Here is a 26,074-nt window from a genome sequence, read left to right as displayed (position 1 = left end):
TTCACCCTGTCAGAACTCATCAGTCCAGAAATACAGGATCATTCCCTTGAATCAGTATTTATAGATTCCACTCACAGAAGACACGCTAACAAGCGTCTTGACCCACGTGGGTCTTTTGATGACAAAGATTAGGAAATGCAGACAGAGTCCATTGTTGCTTAATGGCCCTTGCTTTGAAGTTAACATTTTCATTTACGTTTCCAAGGCTCCAATCTCCAATGAGTAAACATACTGTAAACACAACGTGATAGCCAAAAACAATCCTTCATTCGTTCTTCATGAAGTTTTACATATTAAGGGAACTTGCATCTAAATGTTAATACATCCATTTGATCTAGGGCTAACTAACTACAATATAAATCAAATATTAGATGAGTGATGACAACAACATAGCATTTCACTAGTTTTCAAGAGTTTACAGCAAATGTAATTATCAGGGCATATGCCATATAAATGTAATGTGATAACACCCCTCTTTGTTCTATTCTAACAAATGAATTGGCTTGAACACCTATGACCTTTTAATATTTCTTTGGTTTCTATTAGCAAGTGAGTGAGTTAGCCTGCTGCCTTGGCTTGAGCTGGCAGCCTGCTAGGCAGTGTCACACCATTGTTGAAGCAGAATGTGGTGTCCAGGATGTTGATGCTAGTATGAGAGTGTTCCAAAGAGAGTTTAATGGACAGGTGGTAGTTGTAGAACGTTGTGGTAGAAATCTATGAGGGAGCTTAAACCGTCTGTTCAGAGGATGAAAATATCATTGATGTATCTCCAGTATATCATTGGTTTTGTGGTGAATTTGTCAAGAAGAGGTTGGCATATTGGAGAGTCATCCTAGTACCAATGGCTGTGCCCATGGTACGGACAAAGCATTTGTGGCTGAATGTAACATAATGGGTGAAGATGAAATGGATGAGTTTGACGATGTGTTTGGGATGGATCTCTCAGGGCACGTCAATGCAATTGTGCTACACTGGCACAGCTGCACTGATGCAGCTGTTAGCACATCTGGTGAAGACATGTTATGCCAACAGGAGAGTGCTCTCCAGTCAACGTAATTATTCCACCTCCACAGAAGAGAGTCTCCCGCCAACGTAGCATGGTGTGGACACCACTTTAAGTTGCTGTAACTTAGGTTGTTCAGGGGGGTGTCACTTTCACACCATTGAGAGACGTAATTTACATTGACTGAAGTGATAGTGTAGACTAGCCCTAATCTTGTAATCTTGTATTTCAGACAGGCAGCTATGTCATCATTGCGAGGGATGTTGGTGTATAGGGAAGTGACATCCATGATGGTGAGGACGGTATTCTGAAGGAGGCTGTTAATGTTGCAGAGTATGTGGGGGAAGTCTTGTGTCCTGGAGGAAGCTGTCCCTTTGTATGGCGAGTGGTTTGAGGATGTTTTTTATGAGTCCCAATACTCCTACAGACGTGGCCAGATATGATGGGTCTGCCTGGGTTCCTTTGTGTATGTTGGGAAACATGTAGTAGGTCCTGGGTTTGTGGAAGATATGTTTGTAGGGTTTCTCTTCAAGTTGTTTGGAGAAGGATTTGATGATATCCTTAAATTCCTGGGAAAATTGTGGTGTGGGATCTTCTTTGAGTTCTTTATAGTATGCGGTGTCTGAGAGTAGTCAGTTGGCCTCATTAACATGATCATCACGATTGAAAACTACACTGGCACCAACTTTGTCTGCTGGTTTGACCATTTTGTGATGGTTAGATTTCAGGGACTGTATGGCTGTCCTCTTGGTGGCAGAGAGGTTATGGTGGCTGTGAAGTCTGTTAAGGATTTCAGAGTCTGTTTTTTTTCCTGAAGCAATCAATGTAACAATCAAGAGTATGGTTTCGTCCGCTCTGTGGTGTCCAGTCAGATAATTCTTTTCTCTTACGATTGTTTGTGGGGACCTGGTATGTCCTAAGACTGCAGAGGGGTTAATGGGTCACTCTACCTTGAATGATCCTTTACAATATGTGCTAACTACTTATCCTGAAGAATCCGTTCTACCATGCATTTTGCTGTGACACTGGGAGTACCTTTCCCAGACCTGAAGAAGAACTCTGTGTGGCTCAAAAACATGTCTCTCTCACCAACAGACAGTCCCGGGTTTACGATGGCTCCAGTGACTCCATGGAGCTGGGCCCATGCTCAGAAGTGGCCCCAGTCTGCTCTGCTTGCACTGTGCCCCGAGACCTGCTCTAACTCCCTCTGCCCACCACTTGCTCCTCTTGGTCTGACCGCCTGCAGTCTCCGTGGCCCACCCCCCTGCTCCTCTCTGCCCCCTGCCCGGACTCCAGTGCACTTCTGGCTCCGAACAGTTCTGCTTCCCACCACTTGTGGGGCCCCACCTGTCTCCCCGGAGCTGAGCCACCTGGGACTGGTGCAGAAGCCTGGCCAGTCTCAGGTGTGGGGAAGGGAGTGAAGAGGATAGTGCAGGGAGCTTGGCTGGGCCCCTCCGGGGAAGTGCATCTTGAGGGAGCCCGGCCGGGACCAGCTCTGGCTGCACTGTAGGCTCATCCTAGCAGACACAGCTGCCTCCCAGCAGGGCCAATGAGTGTGGTCAGGAGGCAGAGTATGGGGGAGTGGGTTCTTTGTGGGCTGTGAGAGGGCAGGGAAGATATGTATGTTGGGGCACTAGGGAGTGGAGGTTCTGTGGGGGGTGCTGGGCAGTTGTGGTGGGCTGTGGACAGGGGGGCGCTATGCATTTGTGTGGAGGGGCTGGGCAGGCTCTGGCCGTAGGGAGACAGGAGGATGTTGGGTTGGGGAGCTGTGTCGCATGGCATGGGCCCACCCCCCGAGGGAAAGGGGCATGCTGGCAGCATAGGGCCAGAAGGGCCACTGTGTGTCTGGCAACTGCCGGTTTGTAAATAGTGCCCTCGCCCTGGGCTGGGCAGAGCTGGGCTGCCCCTGCCATGCCATGCCCCACTGCACCTGGCTGGCCCCTCGCTCTGGGGACTGACCTCCCCATGCCATACTCCATTGCTCCCATGGGGGCCCACAAATAAGGATGGTGCTGGGCCAACAAAAGTTAATCTGGCCCTGCCAACAGAAGTTGGTCCAATAAAACATATCACCACACCCACCTCATCTCTCTAATATCCTGGGATCAACACAGCTATAACCACATTACATACAAGGATGGCGACAGAAATATATACACACACATAGAAACAAACGGGAGCCATTAACTACACAAGGGGGAAATCTTTCCTAGGAAATGCACGCACATACAAATCAAAACAAGATGGTGATGAATTTCTCAGCTTACCAGGAATATAAAAGGCCTGAAACTGCACTGCAAGTCCTTGGGCCTTCTGCCAGAACTCGGGACCTTGAAAAGAACACTGAAAATATAAATAATCTCAAAGCTTTAAGGCCACAGTTTTGGAAACCAGCAGCTTTTTCTTTCAAATATCAAATTTTGGCTTATGCACTACTTCAGATTCACATCAAAGGGTAGAGGGAAATGGAAGCACTGGGGAGATGAAGTTAGAGAGAGAGAAATGGAAAGAAAAGAGCAGTGCAGCATTATTCAGAAAGACAATCCTACATCTGATTTAGCACAATATTACAACTTGAAGGGGCTGGCAGTTCAACTGCTGCATATCTAGAAAGGAAACAAGGATTTCATTGAGGGAAATGATCGCAGTGAAGGACAGCCATAATCCTAAAGCCCTGCATCTCGAGCAAATGAAAATCCACTTTTGCTCACATCCTTATCAGGATTAGTGTAGGCAAAGTTAAAAACCTCACATTTTAAATTTCTTCTGTTTTAAATACTTGTTTAATATGCGCCCTCTTTTCCTAGCCCTGGTCTACACTAGGAGTTGGGGTCGAATTTAACAGCGTTAAATCGATTTAACCCTGCACTCGTCCACACGACGAAGCCCTTTTTTTCGACTTAAAGGGCTCTTAAAATCTATTTCCTTACTCCACTCCCAACAAGGGGATTAGCGCTGAAATCGGCCTTACCTGGTCGAATTTGGGGTACTGTGGATGCAATTAGACGGTATTGGCCTCCGGGAGCTATCCCAGAGTGCTCCATTGTGACCGCTCTGGACAGCGCTCTCAACTCAGATGAACTGGCCAGGTAGACAGGAAAAGGCCCGCAAACTTTTGAATTTCCATTTCCTGTTTGGCCAGCGTGGCAAGCTGCAGGTGAGTGCAGAGCTCCTCAGCAGAGGTGACCATGATGGAGTCCCAGAATCGCAAAAGAGCTCCAGCATGGACTGAACAGGAGGTACGGGATCTGATCGCTGTATGGGGAGAGGAATCCATGCTATCAGAACTCCTTTTCTGTTTTCGAAATGCCAAAACATTTGTCAAAATCTCCCAGGGCATGAAGGACAGAGGCTATCACAGGGACCCGAAGCAGTGCCGCGTGAAACTTAAGGAGCTGAGGCAAGCCTACCAGAAAACCAGAGAGGCAAATGGCCGCTCCAGGTCAGAGCTCCAAACATGCTGCTTCTATGCTAAGCTGCATGCCATTTTAGAGGGTTCAGCCACCACTACCCCAGCAGTGTTGTTTGACTCCTTCTATGGAGATGGAAGCAACACGGAAGCAGGTTTTGGGGACAAGGAAGATGAAAATGATGATAATGAAGTTGTAGATAGCTCACAGCAAGCAAGAGAAGAAACTGCTTTTCCCGACAGCCAGGAACTGTTTCTACCCTGGACCTGGAGCCAGTACCTCCCGAACCCACCCAAGGCTGTCTCCCGGATCCACCAGCCGGAGAAGGGACCTCTGGTGAGTGTACCTTTTAAAATAGTATACATGGTTTAAAAGAAAGCATGTTTAATGATTAATTTGCCCTGGCATTTGTAGCTCTCCTGGATGTACTCCCAAAGCCTTTGCAAAAGGTTTCTGGGGAAGGCAGCCTTATTCCGTCCACCATGGTAGGACACTTTACCACTCCAGGCAAGTAGCAAGTACTCGGGAATCATTGTAGAACAAAGCATTGCAGTGTATATTTGCTGGCATTCAAACAACATCCATTCTTTATCTCTGTGTTATCCTCAGGAGAGTGATATCATTCATTGTCACCTGGTTGAAATAGGGTGCTTTTCTTAGGGGACATTCAGAGGTGCCCGTTCCTGCTGGGCTGTTTGCCTGTGGCTGTTTGCCTGCTGTTAACCACGGGGAGGTGGGAGGGGCTACCCACGTGGTGTGGGGAGGCAAAATGCAACCTTGGAACGAAAGCACATGTGCTATGTATGTAATGTTAACAGCAAGGTTTACCCTGAAAGAGTGTACCCATTGTTTTATAAAATGTGTCTTTTAAAATACCACTGTCCCTTTTTTCTTCTCCACCAGCTGCATGTGTTTCAAGGAGCACAGGATCTTCTCCTTCCCAGAGGCTAGTGAAGAATAGAAGGTGAAAAAAACACACTCGCGATGAAATGTTCTCTGAGCTCATGCTGTCCTCCCACACTGACAGAGCACAGACGAATGCGTGGAGGCAGACAATGTCAGAGTTCAGGAAAATGCAATATGACTGGGAGGAGAAGTAGCAGGCTGGAGAGAGGGCTGAAGATGAAAGGTGGCGGCAGCGTGATGAGAGGAGGCAGGATTCAATGCTGAGGCTGCTGGAGGATCAAACTAATATGCTCCAGCATATGGTTGAGCTGCAGGAAAGGCAGCTGGAGCACAGACCGCCACTACAGCCCCTGTGTAACCAACCGCCCTCCTCCACAAGTTCCATAGCCTCCTCACCCAGATGCCCAAGAACACAGTGGGCCAGCCACCCGGCAACTCCACCCCAGAGGATTGCCCAAGCAACAGAAGGCTGGCATTCAATAAGTTTTAAACTTTTAAAGTGCTATGTGGCCTTGTCCTTCCCTCCTCCACCACCCCTCCTGGTGCTTCTCTCCTCCACCACCCCTCCTGGGCTACCTTGGCAGTTATCCCTATGTTTGTGTGATGAATTAATAAAGAATGCATGAACGTGAAGCAACAATGACTTTATTGTCTCTGCAAGCAGTGACTGAAGGGAAGAGGGGAGGGTGGTTACCTTACAGAGAAGCAGAGTGAACCAAGGGGCTGGGGGTTTCATTAAGGAGAAACAAACAGAACTTTCACACCATAGCCTGGCCAGTCATGAAACTGGTTTTCAAAGCTTCTTTGTAACCAGCGGCCAGGTGATTTGCCTCAACCTCCCACCCCGCCATAAACGTCTCCCTCTTACTCTCACAGATATTGTGGAGCGCACAGCAAGCAGTAACAACAGTGGGAATATTGGTTTCGCTGAGGTCTAACCGAGTCAGTAAACTGCGCCAGCGCGCTTTTAAACGTCCAAATGCACATTCTACCACCATTCTGCACTTTCTCAGCCTGTAGTTGAACAGCTCCTGACTACTGTCCAGGCTGCCTGTGTATGGCTTCATGAGCCATTGCATTAAGGGGTAGGCTGGGTCCCCAAGGATAACTATAAGCATTTCAACATCCCCAGCGGTTATTTTCTCGTCTGGGAATAAAGTCCCTTCCTGCAGCTTTTGAAACAGACCAGAGTTCCTGAAGATGCGAGCGTCATGTACCTTTTCCAGCCATCCCACGTTGATGTTGGGGAAACATCCCTTGTGATCCACCAGTGCTTGCAGCACCATTGAAAAGTACCCTTTGCAATTTATGTACTCGCTGCCTTGGTGCTCCGGTGCCAAGGTAGGGATACGAGTTCCGTCTATGGCCCCACCACAGTTAGGGAATCCCATTGCAGCAAAGCCATCCACTATGACTTGCACATTTCCCAGGGTCACTACCCTTGATATCAGCTGATCTTTGATTGTGTGGGCTACTTGCATCACAGCAGCTCTCACAGTAGATTTGCCCACTCCAAATTGATTCCCAATTGACCGGTAGCTGTCTGGCATTGCAAGCTTCCACAGGGCTATTGCCACTCGCTTCTCAACTGTGAGGGCTGCTCTCATCTTGGTATTCATGCGCTTCAGGGCAGGGGAAAGCAAATCACAAAGTTCCATGAAAGTGCCCTTATGCATGCGAAAGTTTCGCAGCCACTGGGAATCGTCCCAGAGCTGCAACACTATGCAGTCCCACCAGTCTGTGCTTGTTTCCCCGGCCCAGAATCGGTGTTCCACCGCATGAACCTGCCCGATTAGCACCATGATGCCAGCACTGCCAGGGCCCGTGCTTTGAGAGAAGTCTGTATCCATGTCCTCATCACTCTCGTCACTGCGCTGACGTCACCTACTCGCCCCGTTTCGCTTTGCCAGATTCTGGTGCTGCATATACTGCTGGATAATGCATGTGGTGTTTAATGTGCTCCTAATTGCCAAAGTGATCTGAGTGGGCTCCATGCTTGCTGTGGTATGGCGTTTGCACAGAAAAAAGGTGCGGAACGATTGTCTGCCGATGCTCTGACGGAGGGAGGGACGACTGACGACATGGCTTACAGGGTTGGCTTACAGAGAATTAAAGTCAACAAAGGGGGTGGCTTTACATCAAGGAGAAACAAAAACAACTGTCACACAGAATGGTCCCCTCAAGGATTGAACTCAAAATCCTGGGTTTAGCAGGCCAATGCTCAACCCACTAAGCTATCCCTCCCTCTGGTATTTCAGGCAGGACTGAATCCCCATTAAAATTTTCAAGGTGTCCCTGACAGACCTCACCAAAACGATTGTCAGCCATTGATTTCATGACGGGAGGGCAGGACGGGGGAGCAAATGAATACAAAACAAATCTGGTCTATTTCTTGTTTTGATCCACTCCATCTATCTTTTACATCTTTGGCTGGCAGCAGATGGTGCAGTAGGACTGCAAGCCATCCACATCTCCTGGCTGCTCGGCAGAAGATGGTACAATAGGACTGCCTGCAGAACCAAAGAGAATGACCTGGTCGAGTCACTCCTTATGTAGTCCCTGCACCCATGTCTGCCCAGACGCTCCTGACTGACCTTACCGAGGTGGCCAGGAGCACCTCAGACACGATGAGGATGGTTTTCAGGCCTATTGCACCGTCTGCTGCCACAAGGCAATGGGTTGCTGCTGCTGTGTAGCAATGCAGTACCACGTCTGCCAGCACCCAGGAGACATACAGTGACAGTGTGCTGAGCAGGCTTCATGCTTGCCGTGGTATGGTGTCTGCACAGGTAACTCAGGAAAAAAGGCGCGAAACGATTGTCTGCCGTTGCTTTCACAGAGGAAGGGAGGGCCTGATGACATTTACCCAGAACCACCCGCGACAATGTTTTTTGCCCCATCAGGCATTGGGATCTCAACCCAGAATTCCAATGGGCAGCGGAGACTGTGGGAACCATGGGATAGCTACCCTCAGTGCAACACTCCGGAAGTCGACGCTAGCCTCGGTACTGTGGAAGCACTCCGCCGAGTTAATGCACTTAACGCACTTAGAGCATTTTGTGTGGGGACACACACAATCGACTATATAAAAACGATTTTTAAAAAACGGCTTCTATAAATTCGACCTAATTTTGTAGTGTAGCCATACCCCATATCTCTCAGAAAAACAGAAGTCATTAGGTTTTCCAACTAGTATATTTTAACAGTTAATACTACATTTTTCATACCATGTCCCATATCTGCAGATCTTAGATGCTAATGAAGTTAGGCTAGGTCAGTACTGCAGAAGATGCTAGGAATTAAGAAGGGTACATTCTTCTCTTTTTATTAGCACTGACATAATGTTCAATACTGGTATTAACTGATGCTTCGTTGAAGTCACAGCTTTTTGTAGGAAACATAAAAATCAAGGTCCCAACCATTTGCATTAATCAAAGATGTGATGCTACTTTTAAAAAACAGAATCAGAGTAGAGGTGTCATTTCCCATTGTCCAAACATCAACCCTGGTAATTCCATTTTACATAATGAAAAGGAGTACTGTAGCTCACGAAAGCTTATGCTCAAATAAATTTGTAAGTCTCTAAGGTGCCACAAGTACTCCTTTTCTTTTTGTGACTACAGATTAACATGGCTGCTACTCTGAAACTTGCCATTTTACATAATGGAATTCCTTCAGCTGTTTCAAATGAATGCAGTATTCTTCACTTCCTGCCAGACCTAAACTATTGTGGAATTTCCTGTGTAATGTTAACATATACTATGTTTGCCAGAGGCTGGGAATGGGTGACAGGGGATGGATCACTTGATGATTACCTGTTCTGTTCATTCCCTCTGGAGCATTTGGCATTGGCCACTGTTAGAAGACAGGATACTGGGCTAGATGGAACTTTGGTCCAACCCAGTGTCGCTATTCTTATGTTTCACCTCTAGAGCAGACAAAGGGAAAAGTGATGACTATATTTCCCTTTCCCACCTCTCAGGGGGATATTGTGATATTGCAGGGATTGTAATATTGCAGTGTTTAATCTGCTAATATTTATAAGGCAATTTTACATCCTTGGTTGAAAGATTCTAAAAAAGTACAAAACATAATTAGCTGAAAAGTAAGCCACCTGTCAACAAAAACTAAAAAGCAGAATATAACTGACTCATCAGAAGTTTGAATCAAAGCTTACAATGTCATGTGCAAATGACAGATGGAGAAGGCTTAAATATTCCAAGTTCCAAGTTTTTCCACAATTAGCTACAAATATAAATCAGGGTTATTTTAAGAAGTTTCTCTCTCTACATTATAGGTGGAGTATCTAATGACACACATATTTAATCATTTCCTTTTTCAATAGTTTAAATATTTCCCCAAATATTCACAGGCTGATTCCCCCCTCCCCCCATAGTCATGTTTCCGTTCAACAGTATTGGGGACAAAAGGGCTTTTTTGTTTGTTTGGGCAAACTGTTTCAGATTATTTAGAATATGAAGAGTGGGAAAAACACATATACCATTGTATTGTTTTTTTTAAGCTGCAGCTGAAAAAAACAAAAACAGATCTAGTTTGCAAACCATTGCAGTTTGAGGAACAAAGTTGAAATTTTTCAGGTACATTAGTTCCAAGACTGCAACTGTGCCTTTCAGTTTTGATTTGCCCAAGTTATAGGTATATTTAAAATCTTGGGCATGCATGCTGATATTTTTCTCCAAATTAAAAATGATGGCTGGTTTTGTGTGTGTTAAGTTAGCTATCCATTCTTTATTTAAATAAATAAGTGTCATTTATACTCACTTATGGCAGTATGGAAAAAAGCAGATACACTTCAGATCTTTATATGGACAACAGATTTAATTAAAAGTTTTGCCTAATTGAATGTGCCTTTTGACTATCGACAGTTCTACTGCTGTCTAGCAAATAATTCTTCATTTTATTTGTTTCAATTTTATCATTTGCCTTTTTTTAAAAAGAATTCACATTAGAATGTTAAGAATATCAAAGTTGCACAGCGAAGCACTCAAACGTCATGAAATGACAAAGTGAAAGTTATTCACCCAACCCTAACTCTATCCTTCTATATGTATGGATTACTAGTATACAGTCTTCAAGTACACTCCCAGGTTTTTCCCCACACAAGTCCCTGCATGATTCACCAGACGGGATAGACTGTGTGCAATAAATAAGTCGGAGATGGTGAATGAGACAGCTCTTGCAGCCCTGTGCCTTATTTTGGACAAAATTATATTTTACCTGCAGTAAATCTAATTAAGTCAACGGAGTTTCTTTGAACGTACACCAGTGCAACTGAGCATATTTGAGTCCTTTAGGCAGAATGTGTGTAGTGGGAGAGTCAGGTTATACTCACTGGACAATGAGGATAAAATAAAATACTAAACAGGTACCTCATTCACCAAGAACCGTCCAGTTTATACACTGAATGAGGCAAGATAGGGAAATAATGTGATTGTATAATTTAAGGTTGCTTGACCAGGCAGTCCTAACAACGTCATTTCCTAACTTTTGAGTGCCTCACTTTGCAACCTTAACATTCTTTTAAACATAATATAGATTAGATAAAGCTAACATTTCACGATTCTAGAGTCAAAGTGCACTTTCAAATATGCACCTTTTTTTTCCTGTAAGAGGTTGGCTTGAATATAATGTCTGGCACCAACCAACTATGGTCATTTTAAAATAAACACTTGGCTATTTAAAGTATTCCCTATCATCCATCAAAAGAAAAAAATCACTGTAAATTTTAAAATATCATCAGGTAAAGAAACTTATAGGATATCTGATGTATTGCTATCATCAAGCCCAGATAATACAAATGTGTGTGTGTGTGTGTGTGTTTGCATGTATATATGTTTGTATGTACATGTTGGCCAAAAGTCTGCATTAGTAGATCACTGCAAGAATCTGAAGTGGAATCTTACCACTTCTTAACAGGTTGCCTGACTATTCAGTTAATAATGAAATTAGGACTCCTACACCTGAACACTCAGTGTAAAGTTCAAATCTAAAGGCACACAAGTTTTAACAGGGAAAAACTCCCCTTGAATTTATCCTCTCCTTCTATTCATTTAACAAATTGAACCTCACTTCCCTGCTGAATTCGAACTCTGGCTAGAAGGCCCAAAATGCAATCCTGTTATTAAAATCTTCTCTCTGCAATACATTTTGATAAATGCTATAAAATTCCAACATATGTATACAAAGAGAAAACAGTTATTTCAATATCTGATATATGTTTACAATGGTGGGGTTTTTTTTGTTTTTTAAACACAAAATAGTTTAAAATGGAATTCTGGAAAGACATTATCATGCCTCATAAGGTTCCATGTTTACATTTGATTTTCAGATCATATTTACTCAATTTCAAGTAAAAAACTATCATTTTTTCATTTTCCCCGCAAGTGCTACCCCTGCAAACTTGACCTGGGATGTAAAAGTCAAGCGTAGTTCTTTCTGACTCATACATCACCATCATGAATATGTTCTGCAAGCCAAATGGGCTTTCACAGATGTAATCAAGGGCAGAATGTAGCCCTGCAAATGAAGTAAGTTCAGTATTATGTTGGTTAACTGTACAAAAGAGGAGAATACAATTCGTTTTATGTTGACTGTATAGTGTTGGCTAGCCTATAAGCGGTAAAAAATTATTCGCCTATGAAGTAAGCAGTCATAATTGTCACTACATGATCTACAGCACAGCGTTCAGGAGTGTTCATTCACTGCTAACTGAATTGCTTGATACTTATTTTAAAAAGCAGCAAGACAATAACAGGGGAAAAAAACCAAACATTTTAGTTAGGACATCTCCACTGAAAGAAAAATTCTTTAATCAGGGTTCTTCTCCAAATTATTGTTGTCCCTTGTTGACATGAGCAACTAGTATTCCTGAGGGCATTCAGAGCCAAAAAAAATTCTGCACCAAAAAATTGAAAATTCTGCACAGTATTTTTAAATTCTGCAGACTGTATTTGTCAAATAGATGTGGAGGCTTGAGTGTGGCATTGGGGAGCACAGTCCAGTGGCTGCACAGAGGTGGGAGATCACTGTGCAGCTGCCCTCAGGACATGGTCTCAGCAGTAAGGCTGCACCCAACCCTGACACAGCGGAAGGACTGGGCCTGCCCCAGAAACAACCCAGGGCCCTGCCCCTCCGTGTGGGTAGACAGGCTCAGAGCAAGGCAGGATACAAGTGTGGAGGGGCTTAGCGTGGGAGGATCCAGGTCTGTGTTGAGAGGGTTCTGTATGGGTAATCTGGGTGCGGGCAGCTCAGTGGGAGATCCGGATGCACAGGGGCTTGTTGGGGGGGATGCTGGGTGCAATGGTAATGGGACTCTGTAGGGGGGTCCAGGTAAAGGTGATTGGGGCTCAGTGGGTGGGTTCTAGGTGTGTGGGGGGGAGAATAGAGCTTGGCAGGGGATCTGGGTGTGGGGCTCCAGATACTGGGGAAGTAGGAGCTCAATGGGGTAGGAATCCTGGTGCAGCTGATGGGGCTCATTAGGGTGGGGATCCTGGTGCGAGAGGCTGGTTGGGGTGGTCCGGTGCATGGGGAGTAGGGCTTGGCAGGAGGGGTTCTGGGTGCAGGGGGAGTGAGGTTTGGTGGGAGGGTCTAGGTATGAGGGGTCTGGATGCACAAGGGTTGGGTGTATGGGGTAGAAGCTCCCCGTACAGTGATCCCTCCCCCTGCAACTGAGGAACAATGGATGCAGGAAGTGCATGGAGGGTGCAGTTTGCAGAGGTTCCTACAGCCGGGGGGTGGGTCTGACACAGCCATGGATGCCATGGAGCCAGGGGAAGAGGAAACCCCGTCCTCCCCAGTGCAGCCAGGAATAGCAGATGAGCCCGATGCAGGGTAGAAGCCACCAGCTGGGTCTTCCCCAGTCCTGTGCCCTTCCCCACAGTGACTTACCTCTCTGCCAGCTGCCCTGGGCACCCAAAATATACTGCTGGGGAGGGTCATATGACCGCTCTTGTGGCTTCCCTTGGCTTCCCAACCAGAAAGTCATTTTTCTGCAGAGAAGGAAAGAAATCTACGGGGGACATACATTCTGCGCATGCGCAGCATTCCCCTAGGAGTAAACTAGTTAAAAGTTCTGGGCCCTGGGGATATTCCAGTTAGGAGGAAAAATTGGTGATAGTCTGGGGTTTGGGGGTTTTTTGGATGCAATCTTATTCACAAGGCATGTACAAATCCATGCTTCTCCAAATGCAGAAGGAACCAGAAACGGAAGAATTCTTTCTTAGTTTACAGCCCAAGCCTCTTTAGCCAAAATCAGACCTAAAAGCTTGTTCTCTAGCTTTTTCCAGGGTCACATTGTGCTCAACAGGTACTGCTTAGCTGTCTTTATGTTCTGCTTATTTTCATACACACACCCTCAAAACCATACTTAGCAAAGACCCTTCACCCACACAGTCCAAAACTCACAGGTGAGTTCACATAACCCATTTGCTTTAGTTAGGAGCTTATGTGACCCAAGAACTCTTAATGTCAACTGGGAAGGAGATGGAGAAATTACATCCGTCATGGGTCTGGTGTATATATTTAATCTAGTTCACATGAGATCTTGAATAAAAGCCTGTGTCACACTGGCAATCAAAATCATTGTGAAATGTATGTAAATACTATGTAAGGAGTTATGTATAGATACTTTAAGAACATATTTTAGTCTGTAGGTACTGGTCACTGACAGATTCTGTCAGACAAGAGATGTTTATTCATCTATCTGTTCACCAGCAAATTGAAGCTGGACACTGTAGGGAATGCTCTGAGGACTCAGGGATTGGTGTGTGCCTATTGCTACCAGCACAAAAAGAGTGAAGCCTCGAAGATGGTGCTTGTGTTGCCAGAGGCTAGTGGATTTAGGCACCTGATCCACTGCAAGCACAGACAAGACTGCCTCACACTAAGGGCAGGCAGTGGTGAAGTGCCTCACAACCTTGGATACCCCCTGGGAACGTCACAGCTTGTGATTAATTTATCCTTACATTTATGTTAATTGAACAGTGAGTTCACATCCACCAATCTCAGACAGGTTTTAACTTAACTCATAACACTTATTCAAATGTTGGGTAGAGAAAGATTGACTCAATAAGGAAAACATTTACTTTTTCCATACAAATAAAAACGACTGAGGTAACCTTGAAAAGTATGGTCAGTAGACATTTTTGTAGAAATTAAAATTACCACAGAGGATATTTAGCTAACTTCTTATCTGGCTAGAGACTGGTCATACACAGATAGACAAGAACTAATATGCCTCTAGACAGGATATAACCATCTTTCTTTAAATGCTTAGGGATGCCTACTATCTCATGCTAGCATGAAATACAGAATTAATTTACTTGAGAAAATACTATATTCATAAGGAGATAGGTTAAGTCAAGGCATAAAAACAGACATTTGGGCTCCTCACCTTATAAACTGAGACATTTTAAAAGAAGCCATTTGGTCAAGACATTTCTCCTTTATTGGTTAATCTTTTAAACCTTCCTTCCCTACCACCCAACCAACTTCTCCCAAAATAAGTTGGTGACAATTATGAACTATTCTCAGCAGTTTTACCTGGTACATTACTTCATATTTTTAATACACCAGGTATGGAAACATCATCATGAGCTTAATATTTTCTTAGTTTCATAGAAATTATAAAGACACTTATAAAAAAATTTCTAGTTTGTGACACATTACCAGTTCCAGCAATATTCCTCACTTAAGGGAAAAGGTTGCAAAATAATGATTTTACAAAACAGAAGGAACTTTAAATGTTACCACTGCATCCTGTCCTCTCTAACTTTTGTGCCCTGTTGTACATTCACCACCTAACATTCTAACCAGTTTTAAGCTAATGAAGTGTTATTTCCTTATGCAGATAATTTCACAATCTCATATTTCAAAGTTCTAATATTCCTGTGTGATTGGGTGTGTTCCTCACAGGCCCCGAGAGGGCTAAAGTAGGCCAAGTGGGCTCAGTCAGGCAATTAGGCTGCAAATGGGGGAGGTTTAAGCTGGTAGAAGCTAATCAGAAGGAGGCTCACCTGTGAGGGAACAGGCAGAGCTTCTACAAAGCCAGGAGGCTAGCAACAGTACCAGGGAGGAAGCCTGCAGTCCCCCTCCTTGAGGTAAGGGAGAAGGAGCCTGGTAGGAAGGAGTCCACTCTAGCACTCTCTGTAGGCCTCGGTTTTTGTGCACTATTCAGCCCTCTGGCTGAGAAGCATCTTGTTCAGACCCCTTCTGAGGTAACAAAATGTTCAAGCACAGTTCAGAGTCCCAAAAAAAATCATCCTGTCCTCTGCACCGTGTGCTCAACCCTTTCCTGTGATACCACTGCTTTTCTCCAGCTCTGCTATTAAGCACTCTCCCACCGAATCTAAGTTTTCCTGAGGCCTCTAGTCTCCAACAGGCTCTGGAGCTCAGGTCCTTAGCCTGCACCCTGTGCCTTCTTCCCCCTTTTCTCTCTAGTTTATTTATAAGGGCCAGGTGTCTGACTTACCACTTGACCCTTCTTTAGTCCTGCCCTCTCTGGCTGCCCAAGTAAAATGAATGTGACTAACTGGATTTTTAACCCTTTCTTTCCTGTGGGGATTTTACTATCACACGTATCTTTTGCACTCCTCTTAGGAACTGCAGGATATTCCAGGATTTCTCTATTTGTAATACCCTTTCTGATATTTAAAAGAATATACCCCCAATAATTTTATCTTTTCTTTATAATTTCTTGGCAACTTTTTTTTATTTTGGTAAATCCTGGGGACAATAAACCTTTGGAACTATTACTTGGTATTATGAGAGAGCCTTTCCTCCATATACTTAAAAATGAAAATAATTTTATTCATGGTTTTAAAATATCATAAAATTAACCACTAATCATTACCATTGGTTCAAAAAGTCAATTTCAGTTGTGTTTCATTTAACTTCAAACCTTAAAACTATTTCATGCTATAAATCGTCCCTACTGTATTTTGTGGTTTGCTGTGTAATTTAAAATTCTTCTTCCTATGATTTCTCAATTTCTCACCCTGACAACAAAATTTCATGTTTCCCTAGTAACTTGAGTATAAAATACAACAAAAACATCTGACTATGGTCCTTTTAACTTAGACTGAAAAAAGACATCTGTTCTTCTGCTAGTTGGGTTAGGGTTATTTTTCTTTATTAGCGTATCCCATGATTGCCATCTCTCTCTCTCCCCTTCTCTCTCACTTGCTCCCACATCTATCAACCCATATCATCATATCCACTCTTCCACCTATTCATATACACCACAGAACTTAATTTGCCAAGCATCTACCAGGCAAAAACTGATGTGAAATATAGAAGCCCCCACTGTCCAATGCCAACATCCAGATAAGAAGCTTTCACAGACTTCAGCTGCCAGAAAAGGAGAGAGTGATGTGATTCTTAGCAGGGTGCCTGGGCCTTGTTCATGGAGTCTATTGTTTTGTATAGTGTCTAGCACAATCAGACCCTGATCTATGATTGGGCTCCTAGTCATTACTGGAATACTACTACCACCACCACCAATAATGTTTGTACCCATGGCTAATAAGCATCCAACAATTTTGAGGCACCCCTCAACACCTCCTTCTATTCTAAGAACTTTTGGCGGCTGGATCCTACCCTTACATCCTCCTCTCGCTATTCAACCCTCTCCCAATATCTTCCCCACTGAATAATTCCAGTACCTGCCTTAGCTACTGTTCATACCTATCCCACGGAGCAGCAGGAAAACTAAGCTAGTTGTTCTTGGTTTTACAGCTTCTCAGCGTTTTGAAAACAGCAGTGTAAACAGAAAAATCTGATCAAGTTTCATTCTGCTGCAGAACTGCATCGAGTTTACACTAGGTTCACTTTTACAAAAGTATCTTTGCTAAACAGTTTTTAAAATTCAAGCTAAGATTCTGAAGAAGATTCCTACAAAAATTTCTCCTGTAGCAGCAGTCAATACAGCATGGGTAATATGGAAAATATTATAATGCTTTTTATATACATCAATGGTACATCCTCAGTTGAAATATTGCATTTATTTAGGATCTCCCCATCACAAGAGTAATTTATTTTGTGGAAATTCAGAGATTAGTCATACAAATTATTAGAGCATGGAAAAAACAATATGAAAAAAGATTGAAAGTACTGATTCTGTATCTTAAAAGACGACAGGATGGGATGTAACTAAAGTATAAAGAATGATGAATGGTTAGGAACAGTTGCATCAAGAACTTCTTCTATTCACCCTCTCAACACAAGAATGGGACACACCATGAAATTAAAAGGTGTCAAATTCAAAACTGACAAGGAAATATTTTTACACCACACAGCCTGCTACAGGATAACACTGAGGCCAAGCGCGGAGCAGGAATCAGTGGAAGATTAGAGAATTATATGGATAACCATAATATAGAGAGTTATAATTGGAAATATTTATAAAAATTAAGTTGGAAAATACATGAACCCTCCTGCCAGATGCCAAACTCTACCTACCAGAAGTTGAGAGAAGATAATGCTACAGAAGATGATATAAGAACTACCTTCTGTAGAGTGTTTTGCCTCTTCCTCTGAAGAATCTATGCTGGCCACTGTTGATAACAGGGTACTGAACTAGAAGTCTGATACAATATGGTGGTTCTTATGTACCTAATGGTTCCACAGGTAGCAGGGGAAATGAAATGAACTTTTCAAGCCTTGAATATAATACAAAGGATTCACAGTCAGCCAGGTGAACGGGCTTTAAAGCCATCTGCTACATGAATCTCTTACTGAAAATAACAGTTCCAAATATAAAGTATGATCTATTTTGCAGTGTCTGTTGAAAAAGAGTCAACGTTAGCTTTCTCCAAATGCAACAAAAAATCTGGATGCATTCCAGAAACAGTTCTCCCAGTTGATAAATGAGCCCCTGCTTCACATAAAATGTGTGGAGCAAAGCTACTGTAGGTGTATCGTGGAGCCTGTAGAAGAATACCAGCAAGGAAATGAACTCATTCAGATCAAAAACAGAGATTCCCCCACCCTTTGAAAAGAACTTTTTGTGAGGTCAAACCAGCACTTTGTCTTTGCAAAAAAACTGATAAAAGGAGGAGTGGGTAAGGATTAAGGCAAATAATCAGTAAAAGTCTGGAGCTCACATAGGGCTGTATTAAGGCAATACCAGCATCGGGGGCTCATCATGACCTGAGGCCTCCCATGACTGCCCCCTGCCAGGGACACCAATCTCTACTTGGACTGGCAGTGACACAGTTTCCCCCTCTGCTCCCAGTAACGCAGGGGCAACAGTAAAAGCATCCCTTCTTCTGCTAGGAATGGCAGCAGGGAACCTCACCCCTGAGAAACTGCAAGAGGATACCACTGTACCAGCCTACGTACAAGAGAGGAAGGTGTAGTAGAATCTGAGCCATCTGCTTCGGTGGCTGGACAGGACCAATGCATTACTTTTTTCCTGTCCCTCCCTCCCCCCCGCCACACACACACCCCTACCTTCCTTGGGGTAGTGTTAGCAATAACCTCAGAGTAATGGGCTGAGGCGCTAACACCCCACTGGAGATGTACAGAATGGTTCACCCTGTTACCAAATTGGAATTTTCTGTACAGGTTTATGAACCTTATGTGTTAGTCAGTTTTCCCTACCTTTCACATAGCTAATCAGAGGAGGGGGAAAGGACTGTTTCTTCTCAGGGCAGGCTAAGGACTGGTCTACACTAAAAAGCTAGGTCGACCCAGCTATGTTGCTCAGGGTTGTAAAAAATCCATACCCATGAGCGACACAAGAAGGGTTTCTACAGGTATGTTAGCAACAAGAAGGTGGTCAGGGAAAGTGTGGGCCCCTTACTGAATGTGGGAGGCAACCTAGTGACAGAGGATGTGGAAAAAGCTAATATATTCAATGCTTTTTTTGCCTCTGTCTTCACAAACAAGGTCAGGTCCCAGACTACTGCACCGGGCAGCACAGTATGGGGAGGAGGTGAGCAGTCTTCTGTGGAGAAAGAAGTGGTTCAGGATTATTTAGAAAAGCTGGACGAGCACAAGTCCATGGGGCCAGATGCACTGCATCCGAGGGTGCTAAAGGAGTTGGCGGATGTGATTGCAGAGCCATTGGCCATTATCTTTGAAAATTCATGGAGATCGGGCAAGGTCCCAGATGACTGGAAAAAGGCTAATGTAGTGCCCATCTTTAAAAAAGGGAAGGAGGAGGATCCGGGGAACTACAGGCCAGTCAGCCTCACCTCAGTCCCTAGAAAAATCATGGAGCAGGTCCTCAAGGAATCAATTCTGAAGCACTGAGAGCAGAGGAAAGTGATCAGGAACAGTCAGCATAGATTCACCAAAGCCAAGTCATTCATGACTAACCTAATTGCCTTCTATGATGAGATAACTGGCTTTGTGCATGAGGGGAAAGCAGTGGACGTGTCATTCCTCGACTTTAGCAAAGCTTTTCATGTGGTCTCCCATAGTATTCTTGCCAGCAAATTAAAGAAGTATGGGCTGGATGAACGGACTATAAGGTGGATAGAAAGTTGGCTAGATTGTTAGGCTCAACGCGTAGTGATCAATGGCTCCATGTCTAGTTGGCAGCCAGTATCAAGTGGAGTGCCCCAAGGGTCGGTCCTCAGGCCGGTTTTGTTCAATATCTTCATTAATGATCTAGAGGATGACATGGATTGCACCCTCAGCAAGTTTGCAGATGACACTAAACTCGGAGGAGTGATAGATAAGCTGGAGGGAAGGGATAGGATACAGAAGGCCCTAGACAAATTAGAGGATTGGGCCAAAAGAAATCTGATGAGGTTGAACAAGGACAAGTGCAGAGTCCTGCACTTAGGACGGAAAAATCCCATGCACTGCAACAGACTAGGGACCGAGTGGCTAGGCAGCAGTTCTGCAGAAAAGGAACAGTGGTTGCGGTGGATGAGAAGCTGGATATGAGTCATCAGTGTGCCCTTGTTGCCAAGAAGGCTAATGGCATTTTGGGCTGTATAAGTAGGAGCATTGCCAGCAGATCGAGGGACGTGATCATTCCCCTCTATTCGGCGAGGCCTCATCTGGAGTACTGTGTCCAGTTTTGGGCCCCACACTACAAGAAGGATGTGGAAAAATTGGAAAGAGTCCAGCGGAGGGCAACAAAAATGATTAGAGGGCTGGAGCACATAACTTTTGAGGAGAGGTTGAGAGAACTGGGCTTCAGCCCTGCAGGGCGCACTGCCAGGGGTCGGGGCTTCAGCAGGAGCAGGGCTGAAGGCCAACCTCAGCAGGTGTGCCCCAGCTCTTGAACTTCTGAAGACTGTCATATGTGGCTTGGAGGGCCAGTAACTTTGGTCACCCCTGGTCTAGAAGATACACAAAATAAACAAACAGGCACGCACACAAGCTCTAATATGGGTGCGCCTCTAAACATACTGATGAATCTCATGCCCACCACGTACAGATTTCAAGCAGTTAGCAGATAGCAGTTTAAAGATTTGACAAACTAAAATGGGAAGAAAATGAAAATCTGTATCAGAGTATGTTTCAAAACACAAGGAAGTATTCGAAATTTTTTAATAAAAAGCAAAAATAGAAGAAAAAGACGAAGTTGAGTGTTTGCACTGCAAATGGTGTGGCCCAATTATTAAATGTAAATATTTATGAGCTAATAGTTCTAAGTCTTCAACAGTAAACTGTTTATTCAGATGAAAAGTTTTAATTAGGGATTAGAGATGTATTGTTTTCTTAAACTTAGAGGTCGCATTGTGTTTTGAGTTCTGTTTTAGTTTTCGTTCTCTAGCAAACCACATTGATGAACAGAATTCAAAGCATTGATGTACTGAATACTTTTTTCCCATCTTTCCGGCCATCAAAATAAACCCTGATATTTACTCAGAAAAATTATTAATAGTTTTCTGCACTGATTTTCACCTGTTTTTGTTGTGGTAATGAACACGGATAAATTCCCAGGAAAAAGTAAATAAAATAAAAACTGAAAATGAAGGATCCTACTTATTTACTACACACCTTCCAATTGCTGCAACAAATGAGGGAGGGGTCCTACAAACAACTGTCTCTTTCAGTACACAACCCTGATTCATTCCCATCATGTGCACTGAGTGCGGCAGGGGCCCTGTCGAAAAAATATTATGTGGTCATATAATTAAAAACTACATCACAATGCATATGCATGAAGTGGACAAAGAGAGGTTACTCACTATGTGAAGTATCTAACTTGATATGTGTGTCCCTATGGGTGCTCCACTTGATAGGAAAGGCAACCCTGGATAGTGCCTGCACCCCATGCCCCTCTGATAAGGGACTTTCATTAGCAGTGTCCATTCAGCGAACGCATGTGCTACTGCTATCCTCATGCCCCACACCAAGGCTTTATCAGGCTAGGAAAGCAAACCACAATTAGTTCCTTCTCCACTGCCAAGTGTCAGAAGTAAACTCAGACATAGAGGGAGTGAGGGTGGGTAGTGACGCAATCATAGGGACACATCTCAAATAACTAGTAGTCGGCAACCCCTCGGAATTAGAGGAGAATTGCCTTCCAATTGCTGGTGGATCCGCAGGTGGCTAATCAGACCAATCCAGGATCCACAGATCTTGTCACAGCTGGGGCAGACATTTCCCAATGGAAGGAGCGGAACTGGATTGTTAAGTCAGGCTGTGGCGCGTTCTTTCCTCCCTTTCCTATTTCCTGTTGTTGGGAATACCTGATACTGAAAATGATCCTGGCCAATGACAAAACACAGGAATCTTCTGTGGGACAGGTGTATCGCTATATGGAAGTCTGCTTCTTGAAGGTCAAGGGCCAAAAACTAATCCCCTGAATCTAGAGAAGGAATTACAGTTGCCAGAGTCACCAGCATCAACTTTTCAGATCTCATGAACTTGCTTAGCCATCTTAGATCTAAGATTGGTCTCCACGGTCCATTTTTCTTTGGCATGAGGAACTACCTAGAGTAAGAGCCTCTTCCCCTGCGCTGAGCAGGGACCAGCTCTACCACTCCTAAAAAAAGGAGAGGATTTATCTCCTGTCTTGGTAGGAACTCAGGAGAAGGGTCCCTGAAAATGAAAATTGGTATCAGACAGGGAATTGATGTGATAACGATTTGTGCTAGAAAACCCACTTCCCTTAAGAATTGAGGCACTACATTAATTTAATACTGATGCAGCAATAAGATGTTCATTTGCTGCTTTTAAATTAAATTTAATCTTTATTTTATTTCCTACAAATTCTCTTAAGAAATCAAAAGAAAACCTGATGTTCGTTGTGCATCTTTGGTTTTTTGTCTAAATATAAATATAGAAACATTGGTTTGTGATCTGTTGACTCACTGTACATCACACCCATCTTGCCACATTAACAGCATTGATAGCTAACACATTGTGTTACTATGTGGGTGATTAGAAATGATCAGTTCTGGTATCTTTCTGCTTTAGGCAGAGTCTGTAAGCATTATGGAAAATTACAATACCCTGTCTGATTATGGATGGGAAAAGGCTGGTTAGAACATGCTGATCTAAATGCATCAATGAATCAAACAGCAATATATTTCAAGTAAAAGGTATGTAATAAGGGGAAGGAATTTAAAGAGCTAGTGGCATGGGATACCAACTATTCAGGAGGCAGTGCTGTGAGAAAGAATCCTCACTTTTCATTACGTTTTTTTCCAAGAAATATTTTCAAACTAATTTTCTGGAAAGACTCTGTCAGCCACTCACACTTTTTCTCAAGTTGATTATGAATTGAGATACATCCTGCACTTCATTTCTGGGGCCTTATTCACCTCAAAATCAATGAAGTCACCCTGGCAAAAAGATGAATTAGTACAGGGGTGAATCACATCCCTGGTTTTTTGGAGCCAGAGACAGACCAGTCACCCCTATATGGGTAGGCGGGCAAAAAGATGAATATACGGTTTCTGGCAATAGTCACTACTATGAATATTATTCCTGAGGGAATTCTGCACCAAAAAATTAAATATCGTGCACCAAAAAATTAAATATTCTGCGCACATTTTAAAATTCAGCAAAATTCTACATATTTTATTTGTCAAAATAATATAATCACACCATTTTCAATTATTTGCTGACAAGTATTTTGAAATAAATTACTAAAATAATTGAAAATGGTGTGATTGTATTGTTATTGTGTTTCTGCATTATTTTGACAATTAAAATATGCAGAACTTTGCAGAATTTTAAATTTTTCGGTACACAATTCTCTTAAGAGTACCAGGGTTCTGCGTGGTGCAATCTGGGTGTGGGCACCTCGGTGTGGGGTCTGGATGCAGGGGGGAATTGGGTGCACAGGGGCTCAGTGTGTGGTTCTTGGTGCAGGGGGAATGGAACTCTGCAAGGGGAGGGGAGGTGAAGGTAGTTAGGGCTGCGGGGGGGGGGGGTCAGGATGCAGCTGATGGGGGCTCAGTGGGGTTGAGGTCCAGGTATTGGTAGCTCCTGATGCAGGGGGTGAGGTTCAGCAGGATAGGGGTCACTGTACAGGGAGCTGATTCCACTGTCCACCCAACCCCCAAGCATTTGGACACACACAGCCCGCACCAATCCCTCTCAGCTGACCCTCGCCCACGCCCCCCGCACCTGGAACATCCCCTGAGGCCCTCCCCCGGTCACACCCAGACACACCCATGGTGCAGAGCTTCCTGAACCCAGGGAAAGTTTCTGGGGCTTCATCTGACACAGCCCTGGCTCCTCCATGCAGGGAAGGGAGAGAGGGAGGGGAAACTCTGTCTCAGTTCTCCACCCCACCCACTCCCAGCTGGGACTAATGTCCCTGGATGGCCAGGGCATCCCCAGTCCCCTTCCTCCCAGTGATTTACTTCTCCCTGGCTGCCTGAACAGGCACATCTGAGCTGCCCAGGAGGGGTGAGTGAGTACTGGTACAGCTTCTCTGCTTCCCCACAGAAACCATTTTCTCCTGTTGAAATTACTCTTATAATGCTGCTGGGATTTTACTGTATTATTGATATTAGGATTAATGACAGAGTACCAAGAGCACTGAATAGGTGTTTTTATTAATTAAATCTAAATAAAATAAATCTAAAATTACGCAGACCAACCCCCTCTCACTTTTCTTTTTTTTTTTGGGCAAACAGTTAATTAAATCAAATAAATCCCAGAGAAGCTTTATAAAGACGAACCTTCAAACTGCCATGATGTCAATAGCCTGAAAGGCTGGTCACAGTGCCAGCTCCGTTGAAGGAAGAGGAAAAAAAGGCACACAGGGTAAAAAAAAGGAAAGGAGCTGAATTCTACACAGTCCAGAGGATGAAGAAAACCCAACCATCACTGGTACTACTATCCCATAGGTTGTGAAAGTAAAAGTAGTTTTCCCCTATGGGGAACTAGGGAAAGATCATATGCCTGATATCAGAAACTTTTCTCAGTCAGCTTGGCTCTTATTCTAGATCCTCTGTTTCTGCAAGATCTTCAGTATGAAACTCTCCACTTACACACATACATTGAATAGGGGGATGGCAACCCAAAGAGGGCTCTCTCTCAAGTCCATGGTTATATTTCTCTTGTAAGAATTGATGACATCTCTTACTCCTAAGGCAGAATAAAGAACACAGCTCCGTGCTCTGCTTTATGTCTGTATGGCCTTTAACATTTAGGGGAAAAACCCACAGAACTCAGTTATTTGTGTTTTTAACCTGCCAGGACCTTTTAATTTACTTTCAAGATGTACTTGCTTGCATTTTTAAGGCTACACGTGTCCCATTAATAATTAAAGCCTTAAACATGTTTTTATATTTTTCCCCAAAGCTTCTCTGTTCACCTTCAACTCTTTCGTTGCTGATCACTGTACCCACAGTCATTTAGCTTGTTGATTACAGCTGAACATATCTGTTATAATCCTGATTTTCCATAATGCTATGTTTTGTAACCTACACAGTTACTTGTGCTTGCATCAAGCTCTATTTGGATGGACATTAAAATAAAAATTAAAAATGCACAAATATTTTATTATTAAATAAAACTACCTTTAATATGCTGGATACGTAAAGTTTATGAAAACATATTTTGCTTTTAAAACTCATCTGTTAAACAAACAAGTATTATTTGTAGTTAGTGAACTGGCCTGATTATTACTTGTCACCATGTCCTTCAAAAATTTTAGAACTAGCAGATCTCATTCCCTCACATCTAGTTTTTATTCATAGATTGGAGAGGAAAACAAGCTCTCTTGCTTTTTTCAACTCCCAATTTGTGTCTTAACTTTGAAAGAACTAGTCTAGTTATTGAATTGAATGAGTTGAATACACTGACATTAAGTAAATATTCTCTCTGCCCATGCAGAAGAGGCTACTGTTGTCAAAAGCTGGTTTAGCACTTCAACAAACTCTGGTTTCAAGGTGCTTAGCAAGTGACTTCCACTACTTCAGTGGTTTGGCTTTCTTTAGAACTTGGCAGCAAAAATGTACTGCTTAATATTATTTTTTTGTATTTAATTTAAATTATAATATATTGTAAGTAGTTTAGGCCTTACCATACGAAATCAATTTCAAATTTAGTTTATAATACTTGTTTAAAAAAAATAAAGCTGTATTTACTTTAAATAAAAAGATAAAATTTAAAATTAATTTTTTTTATTTTTTTCATCTATTTTATTCCACCCTGTGGCCAACTGATCCCTGCAGAACCCCAGTAGAAACACACTTCCTCAATGATGATTCCCCATTTTAAATTACATATAAGACTTGTTAGTTAGCCAGTTCTTAATACATTTAATCTATCCCTTGTAAATTTTGTGATTTTCTTTTTTTTTAAA

At 43.3% G+C, this 26,074-nt stretch overlaps 1 protein-coding gene across 11 annotated transcripts in view; it reads right to left on the bottom strand.

The window, feature by feature from the left end:
• The window catches only part of SIPA1L1 (signal induced proliferation associated 1 like 1), a 381,563-nt gene that overhangs the window by 195,201 nt on the left and 160,288 nt on the right, over nt 1–26,074 (bottom strand). The window contains exon 1 of one of the 11 annotated variants that reach the window (XM_073348516.2): nt 3,271–3,337. The exons of the other annotated variants lie outside the window; for them this stretch is intronic. The gene's annotated coding sequence lies outside the window, so the exon portion shown is untranslated. Of the gene's footprint in view, nt 1–3,270; nt 3,338–26,074 lie in introns of those variants that run through there. 11 annotated transcript variants of the gene reach the window in all.

The sequence above is a fragment of the Lepidochelys kempii genome, chromosome 6 (assembly GCF_965140285.1).
Source record: "Lepidochelys kempii isolate rLepKem1 chromosome 6, rLepKem1.hap1, whole genome shotgun sequence".
NCBI classification, from domain to species: domain Eukaryota; kingdom Metazoa; phylum Chordata; order Testudines; family Cheloniidae; genus Lepidochelys; species Lepidochelys kempii.
Note: the sequence above shows the minus strand (reverse complement) of the source record. Positions and strands in the feature narration are given on the sequence as shown.